The sequence below is a fragment of the Martes martes genome, assembly GCF_963455335.1.
Source record: "Martes martes genome assembly, chromosome: 9".
Classification (NCBI taxonomy): domain Eukaryota; kingdom Metazoa; phylum Chordata; class Mammalia; order Carnivora; family Mustelidae; genus Martes; species Martes martes.
In genome coordinates this window covers 123574963-123598496 of record NC_137896.1, presented here as the reverse complement: position 1 = coordinate 123598496, position 23534 = coordinate 123574963, and the positions used below count along the sequence as shown (strand labels likewise).

General features: G+C 39.0%; 1 protein-coding gene across 4 annotated transcripts in view; it reads left to right on the top strand.

Moving 5' to 3' along the window:
- Window positions 1–1204: 1204 nt before the first annotated feature.
- The window catches only part of TDRD15 (tudor domain containing 15), an 88053-nt gene continuing 65723 nt past the window's right edge, over window positions 1205–23534 (top strand). For 3 of the 4 annotated variants that reach the window (XR_013967372.1, XM_080812881.1, XM_080812882.1), the window contains exon 1: window positions 1282–1498. The gene's annotated coding sequence lies outside the window, so the exon portion shown is untranslated. Of the gene's footprint in view, window positions 1499–23534 lie in introns of all 4 variants that reach the window. The other variant, XR_013967373.1, reaches the window with a different exon arrangement.

Below are 23534 nucleotides of genomic sequence, written 5' to 3'. Positions count from 1 at the left end.
TACAGTTGGTCCAAAGCCGTATCTCTTATGAGGTATGATTATACTTCATGTATAATCTCATGGCTGTGATAGTCTACGAGCCATTGGTCGATGGGGTGGCAATGGAAAAGTTTCCCAAGCTTGTAGGGCTTCTTCAATGAACAGATAATAAGTACTGACAGAGGAACACTATTTGGTTCCTCCCTGTCTTTGAGCTTTTCCCAGATCTCCAAAAGAAAGTTCCAGAGAGACATTAAAAGCACCAAAGAAGATCTTTGCTTTTGGCTCATTTTCCCAGACAGCTGGTTTTCCAAGGCTATCATCTGTAGACCTGGCTTCTATCAAACCCTGAATCCATGATCAGTGGCAAACTATTGAGAATATGCCCTAATTTCTGCTACCTTGGGCCTCTCCAGCTAAATCCAATGTCCTTGGGGAAACACATACGTCTGTCCTAGGGTATATACTCATGTGTATGAGGAGGTGGGGTAAGAGAGTTAAGACTGAGCAGGCACTGAATCATCCTCTGTTGAATGCATGTATGAATGATTATATGGATGAAAAAACTCGAAGTGTAAATATATGCTATCCATATGTAGATATCTAGGGTTTTTTATATGCACCTATAGGAGCCTCTTTTCCTCAATGTCCCAGGAGGGGGAAATGTGACAATAACACAGTCCTCTGGGTACTTGGAAAAGAAAAGACAGGTGGGGAGAAGAATTGAGGGGAGAAAAAGGAAGAACTGGAAAGAGGAATGAGGGGGAATTGTGTGGTTGGAATGACAGGAAGAAGACCCAGCAACACCAAATGCTGACTTCGATCTTTGTTGGTTCTGGAATTACCTTTATCTTACCTGTTACTCTGTATACTTTGTTAGATTCAAAGTACATGTTTCATGTGATGAAAAGTTCCTGTTACTTATTCTTCCTGAGCCTGTTTAAAAAGGCTGTTTAAGCATCTCAGTAAGTCTCTTACAGCTGATAAAATTCTGAGCTGAGCTGAGAAATGGGAGAAAGAGGTGTCATCGTAGCTTCCTAAATCCAGTTCCCGTGGAAGAACAGAGAGAGGAAGCCTTCTCTGACATTGAATCAAACAGGAGGATGATAGGAGATGTTGCAATGAAAGGACTCACCTTTCAACCCCGTGTTTGATATGGTTTTGGGGAAAGAACAGCATTCTGTCCAAAAGTCAGGTCAAAAGCCTCTCCACAAGTTGATTTCCCAATCCAGGAGAGGTAATATCAAATAAAACAAAGGCCCTTGCCCCAAATGAGAGCATTAGCAAATGTCTTTCCTCTTCTGGGAATGGTGTTCTCTCACAGCATCATTCTGAATGATCACTTTCCAGAGATGCAAGAGGTAGTCTTTCAGATGAACTGTATGGTGATGGACAAGGCCAGTGGTTCCAAGGGCAGGAGACTGGTGCTACCCTTGGGTCTGGGAGAAGCATTAGGATCAAGAGCACAGCTACTGGAGCCAGACTGCTTGGATCTGAAGTTAATTCTGCTACCAGCTATGTAAGTCACATTATCTTTCTGTGCCTCACATGTGAAAGAGGGATAAAATAGTTTTATCTCATAGGAATAAATAAGTTAATAAAGGTAATGTGGTGAAAACTGTATGTGAGTATAGCAGGCATTTAATAAGTCCTAGCTATTAAAGGATATAAGAAAAGAGGCAATTCATTTTCTATATTCAAAGTTTGTTTATTTATTTATTTATTTATTTCATTTTAATAAGGACCAGTGGCTTCAAGAATCTTGGAATGATAGAACTGAAAGGAATGTTTATTTTATAGATCTGCAAAAAGCCTAGAGTTGAGCTCTCCAAGGCCACATAGCTACTTACTGGCACATTCAGGTCTAAAAACCAGACTTCCAGATTCTAGACCATTCCCGACTGTGCCATACTCCTTCCCTGGCAGGCGATGTCCAGGACTAAGAAAGTTCTCTCAGAGCAATAATAATCAGAACTGCAGTATCTCCCCTAAGGACTCCCTTGTCACTCCAAAGGCAATCTTAGGCTGAGTCATTCATTCATTTAACCATGCACTTACTCACTCAGCACTGAGTTAGGCTACCCACAGAAGGTACAGAAATGTAAAACACAGATGTTGTCCTTAATGGACTTCAACTAAAATTGGGGGAATAAGATAGGCAGAGATTAAAATGATACGGTAATAGTTATTTACATAGTGTGAAAAGTATTAGAGAGGTGAGGTATGTTTTGCCATGTAACCAATCACATGTTCAATAAAAGAGTTTATGGTAGAGTGAGTAAATTTATGAATGATTAAAATAAATGAAGCCACATCTTCCTTATCCATTCGTCCGTTGAAGGGCATCTTGGTTCTTTCCATAGTTTGGCGAGTATTATGCCTCCATCAGAAAGGATGAATACCCAACTTTTGTAGCAACATGGACAGGACTGGGAGAGATTATGCTAGTGAAATAAGTCAAGCAGAGAGAGTCAATTATCATATGGTTTCACTTATTTGTGGAGCATAACAAATAACATGGAGGACATGGGGAGATGGAGAGGAGAAGGGAGTAGAGGGAAATTGGAAGGGGGAGGTGAACCATGAGAGACTATGGACTCTGAAAAACAACCTGAGGGTTTTGAAGGGGTGGGGGGTGGGAGGTTGGGGGAGCAAGGTGGTGGGTATTAAGGAGGGCACGTATTGCATGGAGCACTGGGTGTGATGCAAAAACAATGAATACTGTCAGGCTGAAAAGAAAAAAAAATGATTAAAAAAAAAAAATGAAGCCAAGTGGGTCTACTAGGAGTTGGGCTGTGTTTAATGTTTTCTGTAGCTGTAGGTGCCAGAGGCTTCAAATTTCTATAGTGTCTTTGTTTTTGTCTCCCCTGTTGTCCTGGGATTTCTCTTCCTTAGACAGTCTGTGTTTGTGGTGGTGAGGTTTTGGGAAGGGGTAGTGTTCTGTAACTGTATGGTTAAACCTTAGTGTTTTAGTGTGCCTGGGTCCTTGGGATGTGACCTTCACAAATGTTTCTTTTAGACTCCCCCAACCCCTTAAGTAAGGAGGAAAGATAGAGGAGCTAGAATCACGGAAGTATACTTCTCCCAGACAGAATAAGACTCTGGTAAATTCTTTCCCCTGGAGAGTAGAACTTTGTTGTGGAAGAAATTCTGGGTCTATTAAAAAAAAGAGAGAGAGAGAACATTTCTTCATCACGTGTCAGAGCTATGAGGTTAGCTTTCTTGGTTCTTCGCCATGAGAACCTGGTGGGGTTTTGAGAAGTAAAGCCCATGAAAATAAGAGAGACCCCCTAAGAGCACAGCCTCTCTCTCTCATAGTAGTCCACACTCAGCTCCAGCAATTTGTTGAAATTATCACAAAAATGTTCTTATCAATGATGCATGGCTTTAGTGCTTCACATAAGCAGATCTCAGAGACTCTCCGGATTCCATTCTTTTTTATTTTTTATTTTTTTAAGTAGGCTCTGTGCCCAGTGTGGAGCTCAACCTAGGGCTTGAACTCATGACCCTGAGATAAGACCTGAGCTGAGATCAAGTGTGGAATATTTAACCGACTGAGCCATTGGAGGTGTCCCTGGATTCCATTCTTTGTCCAGATTTTGGGGTGGCTAGCCCCACAACCTCAGCTCCCTATGAGTCCAAGAAACGTGATTAATTTTTAGTTTGTTCAGTTTTTTCACTTAAGATTGTGACTGATTTCCAAGCTGTCTGTAAGTAGGGCTGAAACCAGAAGTTTCAATTTCATTTTTTTTTTGCATTTGCATATGCATTTATACCAGCACCATTTCTTGAAAAGATTATTCTTTCCCCATTGAATCTTTTGGCATCCTTGTCAAGTCATTTGACCATAAATGTGAGAATTTATTTCTGAACTTTCAATTCTACTCTCTATCTGTATGTCTACTCTTATCCCAGTACAACTCTGTCTTGTTTACAGTGGATTTGTAGTAAGTTTCGAAATGGAGAAGTGTAAGTCCTTCAAATCCACTATTCTTTTTTAAGTTGGTTATTCTGCTCTCCTTGCATTTCCATATAAATTTAGTGTCATCTTGTCATTTTAGAAGGAAGCCAGCTGGGGTTTTGAAATGGACTGCATTGAGTCTTTAGATAAATTTGGGGAGTTTTGCTATCTTAATAATACTGTCTTCTAGGGGTGCCTGGGTGGCTCAGTTGGTTAAGTGGCTGCCTTCAGCTTAGGTCATGATCCTGGAGTCCTGGGATCAAGACCTGCATCGGGCTCCCTGCTCAACAGGGAGTCTGCTTCTCCCTCTGACCCTCCTGCTTCATGCTCTCTGTCTCTCATTCTCTCTCTCTCAAAGAAATAAATAAAATCTTTTTTAAAAAATGCTATCTTCCAATTCTTAAATATCAGGTGTCTTTCCACTCATTTAAGTCTTCTTTAATTTCTTTCAATGATGTTTTATAATTTTAAGTGTACAAATACTATACTTTGTTGAATTTATTCCTAAATATTTTATTCTTTTAATTCTACTCTAAGTGGGACTGTTTTCTAAATTTCATTTTTGGATTATGCATTGTTCCTGTATAGAAATGAAATAATTATTTTTTTATTCCAATTGTTTCATTTGAGTATAGTTGATATACAGTGTTACATTATTTTAGGGGTACAACATAGTGATTCAACATCTCTAAACATTATATCGTGCTCACCACAGTGTAGCTACCATGTGTCAACCATAAAATGCTATTATAATATCACTGAGTATATTTCCTGTGCTGTGACTTTTATTTCCATGATTTATTCATTCCATAACTGTAAGTTAGTATTTTCCAGTCCCTTCACCTGTTTTGCCTATCCACCCACCCCTTCCTTCTGGGGACCATCAGTTTTCTGTATTTATAAGTCTGATTCTGCCTTTTTGTTTATTCATTTGCTTTGTTTTTTAGATCCCACATACGAGTGAAATAATATGGTATTTGTCTTTCTCTCTGACTTATTTCACTTAGCATAATATCCTCTAGGTCAATCTATGTTGCCTCAAATGACAAGATATCTTCCTTTCATGTGGTTGTGTAATAGTCCATTGCATATGTGTATATATGTATGTGTATGTGTGCCACATCTTCTTTATCTGTTTATCTATTGATGGACACTTAGGTTGCTTCCATATCTTGACTATTGTAAATAATGCTACAATAAAATAGGGGTGCATATATCTTTCAAATTAGGGTTTTCATTTTCTTTGGGTAAGTATTCTGTAATGGAAATATTGGATCATATGGTATTTTTATTTTTAATTTTTTGAGGAGATCCACAGTGTTTTCCACAGTGGCTGTACCTATTTACATTCCTACCAACAGTGCTCAAGGGTTACTTTTTCTGCACATAATCACCAACACTTATTATTTCTTATCTTTTTTATTTTAGCCATTGTGACAGGTGTGAGGCGATATCCTTAAACTAATTGATTTTTTTCTGTTGACCTTGTGTCCTGCAACCTTGCTAACCTTGTTTATTAGCTCTTATGGTTTTAGAATGTTTATTTTAGGGCGGTCAGTTAATGTTTCTCTTTGGTCCAATGACATTGGGGTTTAAAATACCCACCGGATTTACCAATCAGAGCCATTGTTATACTAAGAAAGTACAATCTTAATAAGATGGTGATAAGATAAACGGTCCTAGACTAAATGATGGGGTCCAGATGACTTGTTTTTTATTATGGGCCTGACATGAGCATGTTTATAGGCTGAAGAGAAGGAACAAGTGAAAAGAAAGACATTGATATTTGAACAAAAAGAAGATAATTGCTAAAGTCTCACAGGAGTCAGAAGGGGGAGAGTTAAGTTTAGGCAATGACTTTGTGATACTTTAAGGTTTACCTTATGTTCTTAGATTTGGGGAAAAGAACCAAGGAAAGATATGAATGAGAATGTGAGCTAGAGAATACATTAAAACTGCTGACTAGGGGCACCTGGGTGGCTCAGTGGGTTAAGCCTCTGCCTTCAGCTCAGGTCATGATCTCAGGGTCCTGGGATCGAGCCCCATATCGGGCTCTCTGCTCAGCGGGGAGCCTGCTTCCCCCTCTCTCTCTGCCTGCTGCTCTGCCTACTTGTGATATCTCTCTCTGTCAAATAAATAAATAAAAATTTAAAACTGCTGACTAAAAACAAGAAGCTAATGTAGAGTAGGCTTGATGATTTCCATTTCTCCATGACATAGGAGCATAGGTGATCTGCTGAGGGTTTTGAGGATAATGGCAGATGTTTGGAATAATTGTTGAGGAGGTTGGAGAGCAGTCTGACCAAAAGCAAGTAATAGGGTCAACAGGTGTTTCTGACCAAAAGCAAGTAAAAGGGTCATTAGGGACATGTGCACAAAAGAATAAGGAGATATATAAGCAATAATCTTGCATTGATCTTGGGATAGAGATTTACTGTACAGTTGCTGTAGCAGGGAAAGTATATTAACAAAATGTATCAAAGATACTGGCAAAGAGTAATTGAGACAACCAATCATGTTATTACAGATTAGGTTGGCAAGGGAGCTTTAGGAGTTCCTCATAGACTGGGAAAAAATTGTGGTGTTAAAGAACTGGAGGTCTATGCAGTCAAAAAGTAGGTTTAATGGGAATTAAGGCACAAGAGAGGTAGAAGGATGAGGAGGCCCATAATGGAATAATGGAATTCAGAAGTTCTGATCTGGTGCAGCTCCAGAGGTTAGTAAGATTCCAGGCATGACTTAGCCAAGTAGAGTAGAGGTGACAGCTACTGGAATTATGGAGGTCCAAGTCTGTGTTTCTGGATGGCTCATTTAGATGAACCTTGATATCACCCAGAATTATGATGATAACTGGGGTAGAGAGAAAGATGCAGGTCCTATCATTGTCAGTTAATGAAGAGGAGTACCTGAGAAGTTGAGAGATGGCAGTAAGAAAATGAGGCAGAGATTGGTCTATCTGAATGATTCAACCTCATAGAATCAAGGGCTTTCACACAACAACCCCGAGGGGTACAACAGTCCCATTAATGGAGTGGCACATTCTGGGCTGGTTCTTAAGGTGGGAGAGCATCATAACAGAATCCTTGGGGGTGAAGTTGGGTGATAGTCCATATCTATACTAGAAAAACTTAGCCTGGTAACTCCAGTATACCCCATTAAAAAGCGTTAATTTCCAGTGTCCTTCCCTTCCCAGTGAGAACTGCTATTTTATGGATGGCTACAGAAATGCAGAATTCCTGAGGAACATGCGGCTTCTATCCCATCCATACTCCTGTTTGCTACTGAAGACTATATAAAAACATGAATCTAGATTTCTGACAGATCTTTCCAAGGAAAAATGCACATAATTCTCATAATTACATTCCACTTGGTACGAAAGAGCCTACATTCATATATTCACTTTCTATAACTGAGATGTTATTTATAGTGAAATGAGCAAATCTCAAGAGCAGTTTGGTGAGTTTTGATGAATGTGTAAGCCCTCAAGCTACAGAATATTTCCATTACTCTGGAAAGTTCCCTGGTGACCCTCTAACTCAATTCCTGCCCTTCTTGAGGCAACTACAGTCCTGATTTCTAGCATCAAAGATTAGTTTTGCCTGTTTTAGAACTTCATATTAATGGAAACACAGCAGGTACTCTTTTGTGTCTGGCTTCTTTTACTTAGCCCAGCAAGGTCTAAAGTTAGAATTTGGGGATTAAAGTTAAGTCATTTTAATGGAAAATTCTCATTATTACTCAGGTGACTGAATTCAGACCAGAATAAAGGCAGGTGTGTGCAAGATCTCTGGTATGTTTCCACCTCCCTGGATAGTTTGCCAAGAAAGCCTAAGATAAATTTTAGTTAAGCATTATAGGAACTATCCTGTGGCCAAAGCCCACTAGGCTTTTTGGCCCCATCCCTGAACTTTTTCTTGTCTCTGAAATGGATCAGAGGGAATATTTCTCTCCCATACCTTCCGAGAGGGATAATAAACCTGCTATGTGCTTGGTAGGATGATAGTGTTCTTGCTTTAGGGCATAAACAGAAAACCCTAGAATATATTTTCCAACTTAAAAATGAAATCCCAACTTAAACCTGATATCCTGGAATAAACTTCTTAACATCTGTTTCAATAGAATGCAAAGTCTGAGCGAATATCTTTCCCTTTCTTAAAATTCTCCTTCCGTGGTGATGCTATGGTTGAAATGTTTGTGTCCCCTCCAAATTCATTTGTTGAAGCCTTAACCCCCAAGGGGATGATATTTAAAGGTGGGGCCTTTTGGAGGTGTTTAAGGTTGGATGAGATCTTGAGGGCAGGGTCCTCATGGTGAGACTAGTGCTCTTTAAAAAGAGACACCACAGAATAGTCTCTTTCCCCCTCCCTCTGTCTCCCTTTCCACCTCTTCCTCCGCCCCTCAATCTATATCCCTTACCTTCCCCCGCCATCTTCCTCCCTCCCTCCTTCCCAAGAGAAGAAGACTTAGAATGAATTATCTTCCTGGCACCTTGATCTTGGACTTCCAGCCTCCAGAACTGTGAGAAATACATTTCTGTTGGTTAAGTTGCCCAGTCTTTGGTATTTTGTTATGGCAGCCCAAGCTGATTAAGATAGGAGGTAATACTTCTTAAGTACAAACTACATATAAGACCCTCTATCACATTTAATCTTTGAAACAAAACTAGGAGGCAGGTATTAAGAGTTCCATTTTGCCAGGAAGGAAAATAAAACTCAGCATCACACAGCTGGTAAATGATGACAAATATCAAATTGCCTTCCATTCCAAGGAGGTTGCACCATTTTATTTTCTCACGAACAATCCTCATATGCTTTCTAAGTAACTCCCAACCCTTTTAAAGATTCCTGATAGGTCTATCTCACTATAAGTTCTTGATCCTCATTGCTTTCTTTTTTGAGCTAATGGTTGAAAATAGGGACAGGTTCTGAAACCATTGGAATATTGGCTTTGATGTTTCCATATCAGCATATATTCATCTATGTAAGGATTCTTTGGGAAACAGGAGGGTACTTGGTATAGACAAGCAATGGTGACTTGACAAGGGAAAGCATCATGGGCAACATTTAGGGAGAGAGCTAGAGGGAGGAATATTCTAATTTTACCTTGTTTTAGTGCTTACATTGTCCTAAGGGGGTATTAGATCAGAAGTGAGATTAGGGGAGCTGAAATTGCTTTGGAATGATAGGAATGCTTTGCAATGCTATGTCCCTAATCCACTGTAAATTTTGATTAAAATCTGCCTACTGGGTGAAGAATTTAGGAGCAGAGCTCAACAAAATAGGAGCCTCAAAACACAAAACAAATGCAAATACAATAGAAGAAATACATATTGATGAAACCATGACCTCTCGGATCATGTTTTCCTAATGCTTTCTCCGTGAGGAGACTAGACGCATCAGCCTGAGGTAGTAGGATAATGTCATGACATTGAAGGCTGTCTTGGATGGGTATCCTCTACAAAGATAGTTGTCGTATCAAGGTTACACAGTTGGGAAGAGGCTGAGACAGTATTTGAACCTGGTCTCTTTCTCTCTCTTTCAGATTTATTAAGTTTTACTCGACATAAAATTGTAAGATATTTAAAGAATACCCTGTGATGATTTGATACATGTGTATACATTGTAAAAGGATTTCTCCCATCTAGTTAATTAACACATCTGTCACCTCATATATTTTTACATGTAGTATATATGTAATATAGATTGTAATGTTATGTATATACTTTATAATCACATAGATATATTTGGTGAGAACACTTAAGTTCTACTCTCTTAGCAAATTTTCATCATAAAATACAGTGTTACCAACTATAGTCAATATGTTATACATTAGATCTGCACTCATTTTATTTATTTACTTACTTATTTACTTATTTATAGATTTTATTTTTAAGTAATCTTCTACACCCAACATGGGGCTTGAACTCATTACCCTGAAATCAAGAGTTGTATGCTCTACCAACTGAGCTAGTCAGGCACCCAAGAACCTTATTCATTATATAGCTAAAAGTTGATACCCTTTTACCAGCTTCTCATTCTCTCCTCCCCCAAGGCCCCCAGGCCTGGCAACCACTTTTCTATTTTCTTTTCTTATGAGTTTGGCTTTCTCTTTAGATTCCACACCCAAGTGATACCATGTGGTATTTGTCTTTCTCTGTCTAACTTAATTCACTAAGCATTATGCCATCGATGTTGCTGCAAATGGCAGGATTTCCTTCTTTCTAATGGCTGAGTAATTCTCCCTTGTGTATATATATATCCCACATCTTCTTTATCCATTCATCTGTTGATGAACACTTAGGTTGTTTTCATATCTTTGCAATTGTGAATAATTCTGTAATGAGCATGAAAATGCAGGTATCTCTTAGATATCCTATTTTTGTTTCCTTGGATACATAGCCAGAAGTAGGATTGCTGGATCAAATTGTGTTTCTATTTTTAATTTTTTGAGGGATCTCCATGTTGTTATTCATAGTAACTGCACCAATTTGCATTCTCACCAATGGTGCTAAAGGATTCCTTTTCCCCCATATCCTTGCTAATACTTGTTACCTCTTTTCTTTTTGAGAAGAGCCATTCTAACAGGTGTGAGGTGATTTCTTGTGCTTTTAATTTGCCTTTCCCCAATGATTAGTGATGTTGTGCACCTTTTCAAGTATCTGTTGGCCTTTTGTATATCTTGGAAAAATACCCATCTATTTTACCTCTGCCTATTTTTAAATCAAATTGTTTGTTTTTGCTGTTGGGTTGTATGAGTTCTTTATATATTTTGGATATTAACACTTTATCATATATATCATTTGCAAATAGACTTTTTGCTTTTTGATGTTTTCTTTTGCTGAACAGAAGCTTTTTAGTTTGATGTGGTGCCACTTGTTTATTTTCACTTTTGTTATCTTTGCTTTTGGTGTCAATTCCAAAGCTCTTTGCCAAGATCAATGTCAAAGAGCTTACCACTGATGTTTTCTTCTAGGAGTTTTATGGTTTCAGATCTTAACTTTAAGTCCTTAATTCATTTTGAGTTGCATTTTGCGTATTGTGTAAGATAGGGGTCCAGTTTCATCCTTTGCATGAGGTTGTTTTTGCAATACCATTTGTTGTAGAGACTATCCCATTTCTTATTGTATATTCTTGGCTCCTTTGTTGTTAATTAATTGACCTTACTCTATGCGTGAGTTTATTTCTGGGTTCTTTATTCTGTTGATCTATGTGCCTCTTTTCATGCCAGTATTATACTATTTTGATTACTATAGCTTTAAAACATAGTTTGAAATCAGGAAATATGAAGCTGAACCTGGTTTCTTTGATTACAAAAAATTCTTCCTGCTATGTAATTTTCCCACTTTTCTGTAAGGAGTTTCTTACTGCCCTGTTACATTGGCCCCAGCATGTATGCAGGTCACTTTCCTAATTCCCCATAGCACAGCTGAGAAATATTTATTTATTTATTTTTAATTTCTCTTGAAGATTTATTTATTTGAGAGAGAGAAAAAGCAAGCAGGGGGAGGGACAGAGGGTGAGAGAGTCTCAAGCAGACTCCTTGCTGAGTGTGGAGCCTGACCCAAGGCTCTACCCCATGACCTGAGATCATGATCTAAGCTGAAACCAAGAGTCAGATGTTTAAAGGACTGTGACACCTAGGCGCCCCTCAGAAATGTTTTTTTAAAACAGTGATTGATTTTTTCAGGTTTTCTATTCCACCTTAGGTCAAATTTAATCATTTGTATTTCAGGAAGTATATTCATTTTATCTAGGTTTTCCAGTGGATTAGTATTAATTTGTTATAGTGTAATAATTTCCTTTTATTTTTTATATATGTGCATCTACAACTTTCACTCATTCCTAATGTGTTTTTTGTGGCTTCTCTTTTTTCCTTGACTAATCTTGTGAAAGGCTTTTATTATATTCAATTGGCAAAAAAAAAAAAAAAAAAAAAAAAAAGAGGAGGGGGAGTTTGGGGAGCTGTAAATGCCATCTATTCTATAACTATTTTTTTTTTAATGCACTGTATGCCATGCACTGATTGTAACTAAATGCTGCTGATATTTGGAGTGATCATATGCCCCAGTTTATGTCTTTTTTCAGGTATAATAATTAATAGCAATCTCCTTACTCTCAAAAGTATATGATTAACCTACTGATGGGTCAGATAAAATTAAAGTTGAAATGTACAAGTGGTAGCCGTAGCAAGACACATTTTGGCAGATTGTTGAAGATGGAAGCCTGGTTGGAAGGGTTTATAAAAATGGATGACAACAACTGGAGACAGATGATTATTTTGAAGACTTTGCTACAAGAAAGAGAAGAAATGAGGTAGGAGGTAGAAGAGATGGAATTATTTGTTTGCTATTTTACCCATTTCTGCTTTTATTATTTTTATTTCTTCTTTCTACTTTCTGTGGGTTTATTTGAGTTGTTTATTTCCTAGCTTCTTAGGTTAATGTGTAATGCATTTGAAACCATATATACACGTGTCCATGAACAAAACATATAGGTTCTGATATGGGGTGCTTTTATTTTTACTCATTTCCAAACAATTTGGAATTTCAATTTTGGTATTTTCTTTACCAATGAATTATTTAGAAGTGACTTAAAATATCTAGATGCATGGATTCAATTTTTTAAAAAAATTCTAGTTTTAATATACTACATTCAACGAGTGGTCTATGTATTTCTATTTATCTTTTTTAATTATGTTATGTTAGTCACCATACAATATATTTATTAGTATTTGATGTAGTGTTCCAAGATTCATAGTTTATGTATAATACCCAGTGCTCCATGCAATATGTGCCCTCCTTAATACCCACCACCAGGCTCACCCCGCCCCCCTCCACCAAACCCTCAGTTTGTTTCTTGGAGTCCACACTCTCTCATGGTTCGTCTCCCCCTCTGATTTCCCCCCTTCACTTTTCCTTTCCTTCTGCTACTGTCCTTCATGTTATTCCTTATGTTCTGCAAGTAAGTGAAACTATATGATAATTGACTTAAGTCTATATATCTTTTTAAAAATTTATTGTAGTTTTCTTAGTGGCCTTCTGTAGGACTAATTTTTGTAAATTTTAACAGAGCAAATGAATAAATTATGTATTCTCTGTTGACTATGAGTTCTATGCACATCTATTAGCATAAACTTGTTGATTATCTTATTTAAGTATTCTATATTTTTTATTACAGAGTAATGTATTATTACTCATAATACATCATAGTGGGAGACTTTAACAGACCTCTCAGATGTGGATTTCGTAATTTCCTTCTGTGATTTTACCAATTTTTCATGTACTCCAAAACGATGTTAGGAACATTTAAGTTGATGATTATTATATCTTCATGGTGAATTATTTAACAATGTGAAATGTCCTTTTTTATTATTATGTTCAGTTAGCCAGCATATAGTACATCATTAGTTTGTGATGTAGTGTTCAAGGATTCATTAGTTATCTATAACACCCAGTGCTCATCACAGCATGCGCCCTCCTGAATACCCAGTTACCCCATCTTCTCGCCCCCCTCCCTTCTGTAACCCTCAGTTTGGTTCCCGGAGTCCAGAGTCTCTCATGGTTTGTTTCCTTCTCTGATTTCTTCACTTTCAGTTTTCCCTCCCCTGTGATCCTTTGCACTATTCCTATGTTCCACATATGAGAATTGTCTTTCTCTTATTGACTTATTTCACTTAGCATAATCCCCTCCAGTCCCATCCATGTTGATGCAAATGGAGGATATTCATCCTTTCTGATGGCTGAGTAGTATTCCATTGTATGTATGGACCACATCTTTATCCATTCATCTGTTGAAGGGCATCATGGCTCCTTCCACAGAAGGAGTTACGTTTGGTTAGTGTGGATATCGCTGCTATGAACATTGGGCCACATGTGCCCCTTCTTTTCACTACATCTGTATCTTTGAGGTACATACCAATAGTGCAATTGCTAGGCTGTAGGGTAGCTCTGTGAAATATCCTTTTATAAACTTGTGATCTTTCTGACTTTCAATTCTGTTTTGTGTGATATTGATCAGGCTATGAGCAGCTTTCTGTTAGTAGTTGCTGGGAGTATGTTTTCAAACTTGGAGTAACCATAGTTTGGCATTCTCTAGTAAGCTGCACGTGGCTGGATTTTTAAAATCCAATCTAATTTACCTTTTATAAGACAAACTTACCCAAGTTGTTTTTATCTTTATTTGGACGTATTTAGACCTATTCCCGCCACGTCATTTTGTGTTTCCATTTACCATCCTTTCTCTCATTTCCTCTTCAGCCTTTCTATGGGTGACTAGGATTTCCTTTGTTCCTCCTTTCATTTACTACTTTGAAAACCACACACATTTTATTTTTATGCTTCTAGAGGTTATGCTTAAATTTTTATCATAAGTTGTTAAGTTTATGTTTTTCTAATTGCATCTGAAGTTATGCAGTATCTACTGATCATTTTTGATGAATATTCAAATGCTTTTATTTTCCTGACTTCTTTGCCAGCATCCCTGCCTCCATCTTCCATATCCCATGTTGACATAATCTGAAGTTTTGGCACCAAAATTTTGTTTTTAAAAAATAATTTTTTAATTGCATCCCACAGAAAAAAAATAGTTATATTATTTTCCTGCTAACTACTGCAGCTTGTTGTTAAGTCTTGGATTCATTTTCTTTGAATATTCTCTAGTAGTTCTCTTAACTTTCAGACAGTACCTATTGAGTTGTTAAAACTCTGACTTTCTGGGTATTTGAAAAAAATCTTAGGTCATTCTCACATTTCAATAATAATGTGTCTGAATATAGATATTTAGATTTGAGCTTCTCTGCTTTCAGCAAAGTAAAGATACTGTCCAATGTCTTTTTTTCACCCTACACTGTTGATGAAACACCTAATGCCAAATCTGACTAGAATTACTGTGAATAGTCATTTTCTCACCCTCTCTGGAAGCTTCCACAACTTCTCTTTATCCTCGTAGCCATTCTCGTGCCTAGCATATTGACTGTCTATTTAATGTTACAAACTGTCACTACCTTTGTACATTACCTTTTGTGTGTGTGTGTGTGCATGTGTATGGTTATTTGTTTTATTTTATTTATTTATCTTTTTTTAAAAAGGTTTATTTATTTATTTATTATTTGACAGAGAGAGACGCAGTGACAGAGAGAACACAAGCAGGGGGAGTGGGGGAGGGAGAAGCAGGCTTCCCACAGAAAAGGGAGCCCAATGCGGGGCTTGATTCCAGGACCCTGGGATCATAACCTGAGCCGAAGGTAGGCGCTTAACCAACTGAGCCACACAGGTGCCCCTTGTTATTTATTTTGATCCTGCTGTATATTTTGTGAACCATTTCAATATGAGGATTTATGCTTCATCAACTGGAAGAGGAAATTTTATCCTGTAATTTCCTCAGATTTTCTCTCTCTTCTATCCTCATTATTCGTCATTAGGTAGATGCTATGACTTATAGAACTTTACTCCATGTCTCTTAAATTTTCATCTTTTTTTTCACCTGTGCTTCATTCCTAGGCTGCCTTCCGGGTATCTAATTTCCTTCTCATCTGGGCCCATTCTTCTAGTCATACCTACTGAATTTTGAATTTCAGTAATCACGTTTTCTTCCCTGAGGTTTGTGTTTGGTTTGTTTTATAGCAGACAGTTCCTTACTGTGATGTCACACTATGTCTGAAGATACTAAATTTGTGTTAAAGGCCTTTTCTTAACAGTCCATTAATTTTCCGTAATTACAGTTCTTCTTTTGGGTTGTTAACTATTTTTCGTGGTGGCTTCATGCCAGATGTTGGTGATTTTGCCTATGGGCTTCTCTTTTTGGTTTGGATCCCCTATCTGGACTCTCTCTCTTTCTGGTCCCACAGCCAGCCTTCAGAGAGGTGGAGAAGTAGCTACTAAGGTTTGTGCTCTGCATGGTTTCAGGATGAATGGGAAAAAGGTGGGATGTATACTGGGTCGGATATCTTAGAAGCCAATATTCTGAGCAAAGTCATTCCCTCTGGGCATTTTCAGGCTTTGCTGCCCTTCAGCATGGCCCCTGCCCAAAGACCGACCTGAATGTCTGTGGAGGATGTGGAGGAGGGGAGTGAGTTACACACGGCACAGTGTGGGTACCCCAACTCATTTCCCTGTCATGTGTGTTGAAGCCCTCCTCTTAGCACCCAACTTCTACCACCCAAAAGCCTGAGATAGCCCTGGTCATTCTTCTGTCTTCTGTGACATACTTTCCAAAAGGCTCCAGGACAAATTTCAGGCTGCACTTACCCTTTTCAAACTTATCCTGTGTAATTTTAGATTCTCAGGAATTTTTTTCATAATTTTGACTAGCTAAAAATTTCTCTTTGACTTTACAGAATAAGATATGTATTCTCATAGTTAATAAAGTAATTTAAAACTTAGAGTAGATGGATAGAGACGGTTGTGGAAAGAGGGGACATGGCTGTCTCCAATTAGTTTCCTATCTGGAAGACAAAATTTCTACTTTTACTTTGGGTTGTTTGCCTTTTTTTTTCCCATTGATATTAGAGATAGTAAGCAAATTGTTACTTACGTTGTAAATATTTGTTGAAGATGCCTTTTGGTTTTGTTTAAGGTAACTTTTGAGATACAGAAATTTTACATTCTTAGGAAGATAAACTTCATTTTTTACTTTAAGATTTCTGGATGTTGTGTTGCATTTAGGAGGCCTTTCCAATACATAATTAAAACCTATTTTTATTAAAGTGCCTTTTACTATTTCATGGTTCAGTCTTTTGTGATTAGATATTTCATGTTTGGATATGGATGGATCAGGGTTTTAATTTTGTGTTTTGTGTGAGACTTGGTGTGTGTCCCATTCCCTCTCTTCTAAAATGAAAGGGTTTTTTTGTTTTTTTTTTTATTGCTGATGTCCTTCCTTGTTCTGTTAACATGTTCTAGGTGGGGGGGTATGCAGGGGTGGTTAATATTTTTTAGTTCATAGGTCATCCCCCCATAATGAACCAAGTTGATATTTGAGGATTGGACTGTGCAGCACTCAGAGTTCTTGAACCTTGAGATGAATGCAGTACCTGCCTGGGATTTGGTGTCCTCTCTCTTGGGGAGCAGATGAGTAGGAAGAAGGGCATATGTAGATACATGAAGCCAGAGAAGCTGACTGTGGCAGAGAGCATTGTGCACTGAAGTAATTTTCCAGTTTTCTCTTTGGACAGATGGATAGAGGCTATCACTCTGCCTCTCTCACTGTAGAGCTAGGTGACTAAATTCTCCAGTGCAATGTGAACAATATTCATGCCAGACCCATAAAAAGATCTCATTTATGTTTTTCCATCATCCTTTTTGAAGCCAGGATAAAGGTGATGAAGTTCTAGGAAATGGTGCCATGAGAGCCAGGGATTCTGAATATGTTAAAAGCCACATGGAGCGGAGCTTCCTGCTGACCAACAACTCTTGCCTTGGACTAACACTTAAGTGGGAAATAAGCTCATTCGTACCTGCCCAAATAAGATAGGAGATTAAAGTTTCTGGTAGATATGCCGTATCGAGTTAGGAAAGTTCCCTTCCATTCCTAACTTACTGTTGCTGTTTTAAGCAGGAGTGGGTGTTCAGTTTTATTTTAAAAAATTTGACAATAGGGGAGGAGTCAAGATGGCGGAGAAGTAGCAGGCTGAGACGACATCGGGTAGCAGGAGATCAGCTAGATAGCTTATCTAACCATTGTGAACACCTATAAATCCAACGGGAAATCGAAGAGAAGAAGAGCAACAATCCCAGAAACAGAAAATCGATCACTTTCTGAAAGGTAGGACCTGCGGAGAAGTGAATCCAAAGCGACGGGAAGATAGACCCCGGGGGGAGGGGCCGGCACCCGGCAAGCGGCGGAGCGACGGAGCACAAAATCGGGACTTTTAAAAGTCGGCTCCACTGGGAGACATCGCTCCAGAGGCTAAACTGGGGGGAAACCCAGGCGGGGTCAGCATAACCCCAGGACCCGCGGGGTCACAGAAGGACTGGGGATGTCTGAGTGCCGCAGAGCTCGCAGGTATTAGAGCGGGGAAGCCGGCTATAGCGACAAAGCCGAGGAGTGAGCCCTAAGCCCGGGGTTACCTTGTGCCGGTCGCAGGCTGGGTGGGCTCGGAGCGCGGCCGGAGGCCACGGAGACAAAAGCGACCCGGCGCTTTTCTCCAGCTCCAACAATTGACTGCTTTCCTCGAGGCGCGACCGCAAGCCAGGGAGGCGGGGCTGTTGGGCGCTTTGCTCTGAGAGCGCACTGAGGAGCGGAACCCCAAGCTCTCGGCTCCTCCGGGCTGGAGACTGGGAGGCCGCCATCTTCATTCCCGTCCTCCGGACTCTACGGAAAGCGCTCAGGGGCCAAAAGCTCCCGAAAGCGAACCCGAGCGGATTACTTAGCCCGGCCCCTGGCAAGGGCGGTGCAATTCTGCCTGCGGCAAAGACACTTGAGAATCACTACAACAGGCCCCTCCCCCAGAAGATCAACAAGAAACCATCCAAAACCAACTTCAGTCACCAAGAACAGCGGAATTCCACAGCAGGAGAAAGCAAATCCTACCTGGACAAAATGACAAGGCGGAAAAACTCACCTCAAAAAAAAGAACAAGAGGCCGTACCGAAGGCTGGAGACCTAATCAATACAGACATAGGTAGCATGACAGATCTAGAGTTCAGAATGACAATTCTCAAGGTTCTAGCCGGGCTCGAAAAAGGCATAGAAGATATTAGAGAAACCCTCTCCGGAGAGATAAAAGCCCTTTCTGGAGAAATAAAAGAACTAAAATCTAACCAAGTTGAAATCAAAAAAGCTATTCATGAGGTGCAATCAAAAATGGAAGCTCTCACTGCCAGGATAAATGAGGCAGAAGAAAGAATTAGTGACATAGAAGACCAAATGACAGAGAATAAAGAAGCTGAGCAAAAGAGAGACAAACAACTACTGGAACACGAGGAGAGGATTCGAGAGATAAGTGACACCATAAGACGACACAACATTAGAATAATTGGGATTCCAGAAGAAGAAGAAAGAGAGAGGGGAGCAGAAGGTATATTGGAGACAATTATTGGAGAGAATTTCCCTAATATGGCAAAGGGAACAAACATCAAAATCCAGGAGATGCTAAGAACGCCCCTCAAAATCAATAAAAATAGGTCCACACCTCGTCACCTGATAGTAAAATTTACAAGTCTTAGTGACAAAGAGAAAATCCTGAAAGCAGCCAGGGAAAAGAAGTCTGTAACATACAAGGGTAAAAACATTAGATTGGCAGCGGACCTATCCACAGAGACCTGGCAGGCCAGAAAGAACTGGCATGATATATTCAGAGCACTAAACGAGAAAAACATGCAGCCAAGAATACTATATCCGGCTAGGCTATCATTGAAAATAGAAGGAGAGATAAAGAGCTTCCAGGACAAACAAAAGCTGAAAGAATTTGCAAACACCAAACCAGCTCTACAGGAAATATTGAAAGGGGTCCTCTAAGCAAAGAGAGACCCTAAAAGTAGTAGATCAGAAAGAAACAGAAACAATATACAGTAACAATCATCTTACAGGCAATACAATGGCACTAAATTCATATCTCTCAATAGTTACCCTGAATGTTAATGGGCTCAATGCCCCAATCAAAAGACACAGGGTATCAGAATGGATAAAAAAACAAAACCCATCCATATGCTGCCTACAAGAAACTCATTTTAGACCCAAAGACACCTCCAGATTTAAAGTGAGGGGGTGGAAAACAATGTACCATGCTAATGGACATCAGAAGAAAGCTGGGGTGGCAATCCTTATATCAGATCAATTAGATTTTAAGCCAAAGACTATAATAAGAGATGAGGAAGGACACTATATCATACTCAAAGGGTCTGTCCAACAAGAAGATCTAACAATCTTAAATATCTATGCCCCTAACATGGGAGCAGCCAACTATATAAACCAATTAATAACAAAATCAAAGAAATACATCAACAGTAATACAATAATAGCAGGGGACTTTAACACTCCCCTCACTGAAATGGACAGATCATCTAAGCAAAAGATCAACAAGGAAATAAAGGCCTTAAATGACACACTGGACCAGATGGACATCACAGATCTATTCAGAACATTCCATCCCAAAGCAACAGAATATACATTCTTCTCTAGTGCACATGGAACATTCTCCAGAATAGACCACATCCTGGGTCATAAATCAGGTCTCAATCGGTACCAAAAGATCGAGATCATTCCCTGCATATTTTCAGACCACAATGCTCTGAAGCTCGAACTCAATCACAAGAGGAAATTTGGAAAGAACGCAAATACATGGAGACTAAACAGCATCCTTCTAAAAAATGAATGGGTCAACCAGGAAATTAAAGAAGAATTGAAAAAATTCATGGAAACAAATGATAATGAAAACACAACAGTTCAAAATCTGTGGGACACAACAAAGGCAGTCCTGAGAGGAAAATATATAGCAGTGCAAGCCTTTCTCAAGAAACAAGAAAGGTCTCAAATACACAACCTAACCTTACACCTAAAGGAGCTGGAGAGAGAACAACAAAGAAAGCCTAAACCCAGCATGAGAAGAGAAATCATAAAGATCAGAGCAGAAATCAATGAAATAGAAACTAAAAAAACAATAGAACAAATCAACAAAACTAGGAGCTGGTTCTTTGAAAGAATTAATAAGATTGATAAGCCCCTGGCCAGACTTATCAAAAAGAAAAGAGAAAAGACGCAAATAAATAAAATCATGAATGAAAGAGGAGAGATCACAACCAACACCAAAGAAATACAAACAATTATAAGAACATACTACGAGCAACTCTATGGCAACAAATTTGACAACCTGGAAGAAATGGATACATTTCTAGAGATGTATAAACTACCACAACTGAACCGGGAAGAAATAGATAACCTGAACAGACCCATAACCAGTAAGGAGATTGAAACAGTCATCAAAAATCTCCAAACAAACAAAAGTCCAGGACCAGACGGCTTCCCAGGGGAATTCTACCAAACATTTAAAGAAGAATTAATTCCTATTCTCCTGAAACTGTTCCAAAAAATAGAAATGGAAGGAAAACTTCCAAACTCATTCTATGAGGCCAGCATCACCTTGATCCCAAAACCAGACAAGGATCCCACCAAAAAAGAGAATTACAGACCAATATCCTTGATGAACACAGATGCGAAAATTCTCACCAAAATACTGGCCAATAGGATCCAACAGTACGTTAAAAGGATTATTCACCACGACCAAGTGGGATTTATTCCAGGGCTGCAAGGTTGGTTCAACATCCGCAAATCCATCAATGTGATACAATACATTAATAAAAGAAAGAGTAAGAACCATATGATACTCTCAATAGATGCTGAAAAAGCATTTGACAAAGTGCAGCATCCCTTCCTGATTAAAACTCTTCAAAGTGTAGGGATAGAAGGCACATACCTCAATATTATCAAAGCCATCTATGAAAAACCCACCGCAAATATCATTCTCAATGGAGAAAAACTGAAAGCTTTTCCGCTAAGGTCAGGAACACGGCAGGGATGTCCGTTATCACCACTGCTGTTCAACATAGTACTAGAAGTCCTAGCCTCAGCAATCAGACAACAAAAAGAAATTAAAGGCATCCAAATCGGCAAAGAAGAAGTCAAACTATCACTCTTTGCAGATGATATGATACTATATGTGGAAAACCCAAAAGGCTCCACTCCAAAACTGCTAGAACTTATACAGGAATTCAGTAAAGTGTCAGGATATAAAGTCAATGCACAGAAATCAGTCGCATTTCTTTACACTAACAACAAGACAGAAGAAAGAGAAATTGAGGAGTCAGTCCCATTTACAATCGTACCCAAAACCATAAGATACCTAAGAATAAATCTAACCAAAGAGGCAAAGAATCTATACTCAGAAAACTATAAAGTACTCATGAAAGAAATTGAGGAAGACACAAAGAAATGGAAAAATATTCCATGCTCATGGATTGGAAGAACAAATATTGTGAAAATGTCTATTTTACCTAAAGCAATCTACACATTTAATGCAATCCCTATCAAAATCCCATCCATTTTTTTTAAAGAAATAGAACAAATAATCCTAAAATTTATATGGAACCAGAAAAGACCTCGAATAGCCAAAGGAATATTGAAAAAGAAAGCCAAAGTCGGTGGTATCACAATTCCAGACTTCAAGCTCTATTACAAAGCTGTCATCATCAAGACAGTATGGTACTGGCACAAAAACAGACATATAGACCAATGGAACAGAATAGAGAGCCCAGAAATAGACCCTCAACTCTATGGTCAACTAATCTTCGACAAAGCAGGAAAGAATATCCAATGGAAAAAAGACAGCCTCTTCAACAAATGGTGCTGGGAAAATTGGACAGCCACATGCAGAAAAATGAAATTGGACTATTTCCTTACACCACACACGAAAATAGACTCAAAGTGGATGAAGGACCTCAATGTGCGAAAGGAATCTATCAAAATCCTTGAGGAGAATGCAGGCAGCAACCTCTTTGACCTCCACCGCAGTAACTTCTTCCTAGGAACATCGCCAAAGGCAACAGAAGCAAGGGCAAAAATGAACTATTGGGATTTCATCAAGATCAAAAGCTTTTGCACAGCAAAGGAAACAGTTAACAAAACCAAAAGACAACTGACAGAATGGGAGAAGATATTTGCAAACGACATATCAGATAAAGGGCTCGTATCCAAAATCTATAAAGAGCTTATCAAACTCAATACCCAAAGAACAAATAATCCAGTCAAGAAATGGGCAGAGGACATGAACAGACATTTCTGCAAGGAAGACATCCAGATGGCCAACAGACACATGAAAAAATGCTCCACATCACTCGGCATCAGGGAAATACAAATCAAAACCACAATGAGATACCACCTCACACCAGTCAGAATGGCTAAAATTAACAAGTCAAGAAATGACAGATGCTGGCGAGGATGCGGAGAGAGGGGAACCCTCCTACACTGTTGGTGGGAATGCAAGCTGGTGCAACCACTCTGGAAAACAGTGTGGAGGTTCCTCAAAAAACTGAAAATAGAGCTACCCTACGACCCAGCAATTGCACTCCTGGGTATATATCCTAAAGATACAAACGTGGTGCTCCGAAGGGGCACGTGCACCCGAATGTTTATAGCAGCAATGTCCACAATAGCCAAACTGTGGAAAGCGCCTAGATGTCCATCAACAGATGAATGGATAAAGAAGATGTGGTATATATACACAATGGAATACTATGCAGCCATCAAAAGACATGAAATCTTGCCATTTGCGACGACGTGGATGGAACTAGAGGGTATCATGCTTAGCGAAATAAGTCAATCGGAGAAATATAACTATCATATGATCTCTTTGATATGAGGAAGTGGAGATGCAAGGTGGGGGGGTTTGGGGGGAGGTAGGAAAAGAAAAAATGAAAAGATGGGATTGGGAGGGAGACAAACCATAAAAGACTCAATCTCAAGAAACAGACTGAGGGTTGCGGGGGGGAAGGGGGATGGGAGAGGGTGGTGGGGAAATGGACATTGGGGAGGGTATGTGCTATGATGAGTGCTGTGAAATGTGTAAACCAGACGATTCACAGACCTGTACCCCTGGGGATAAA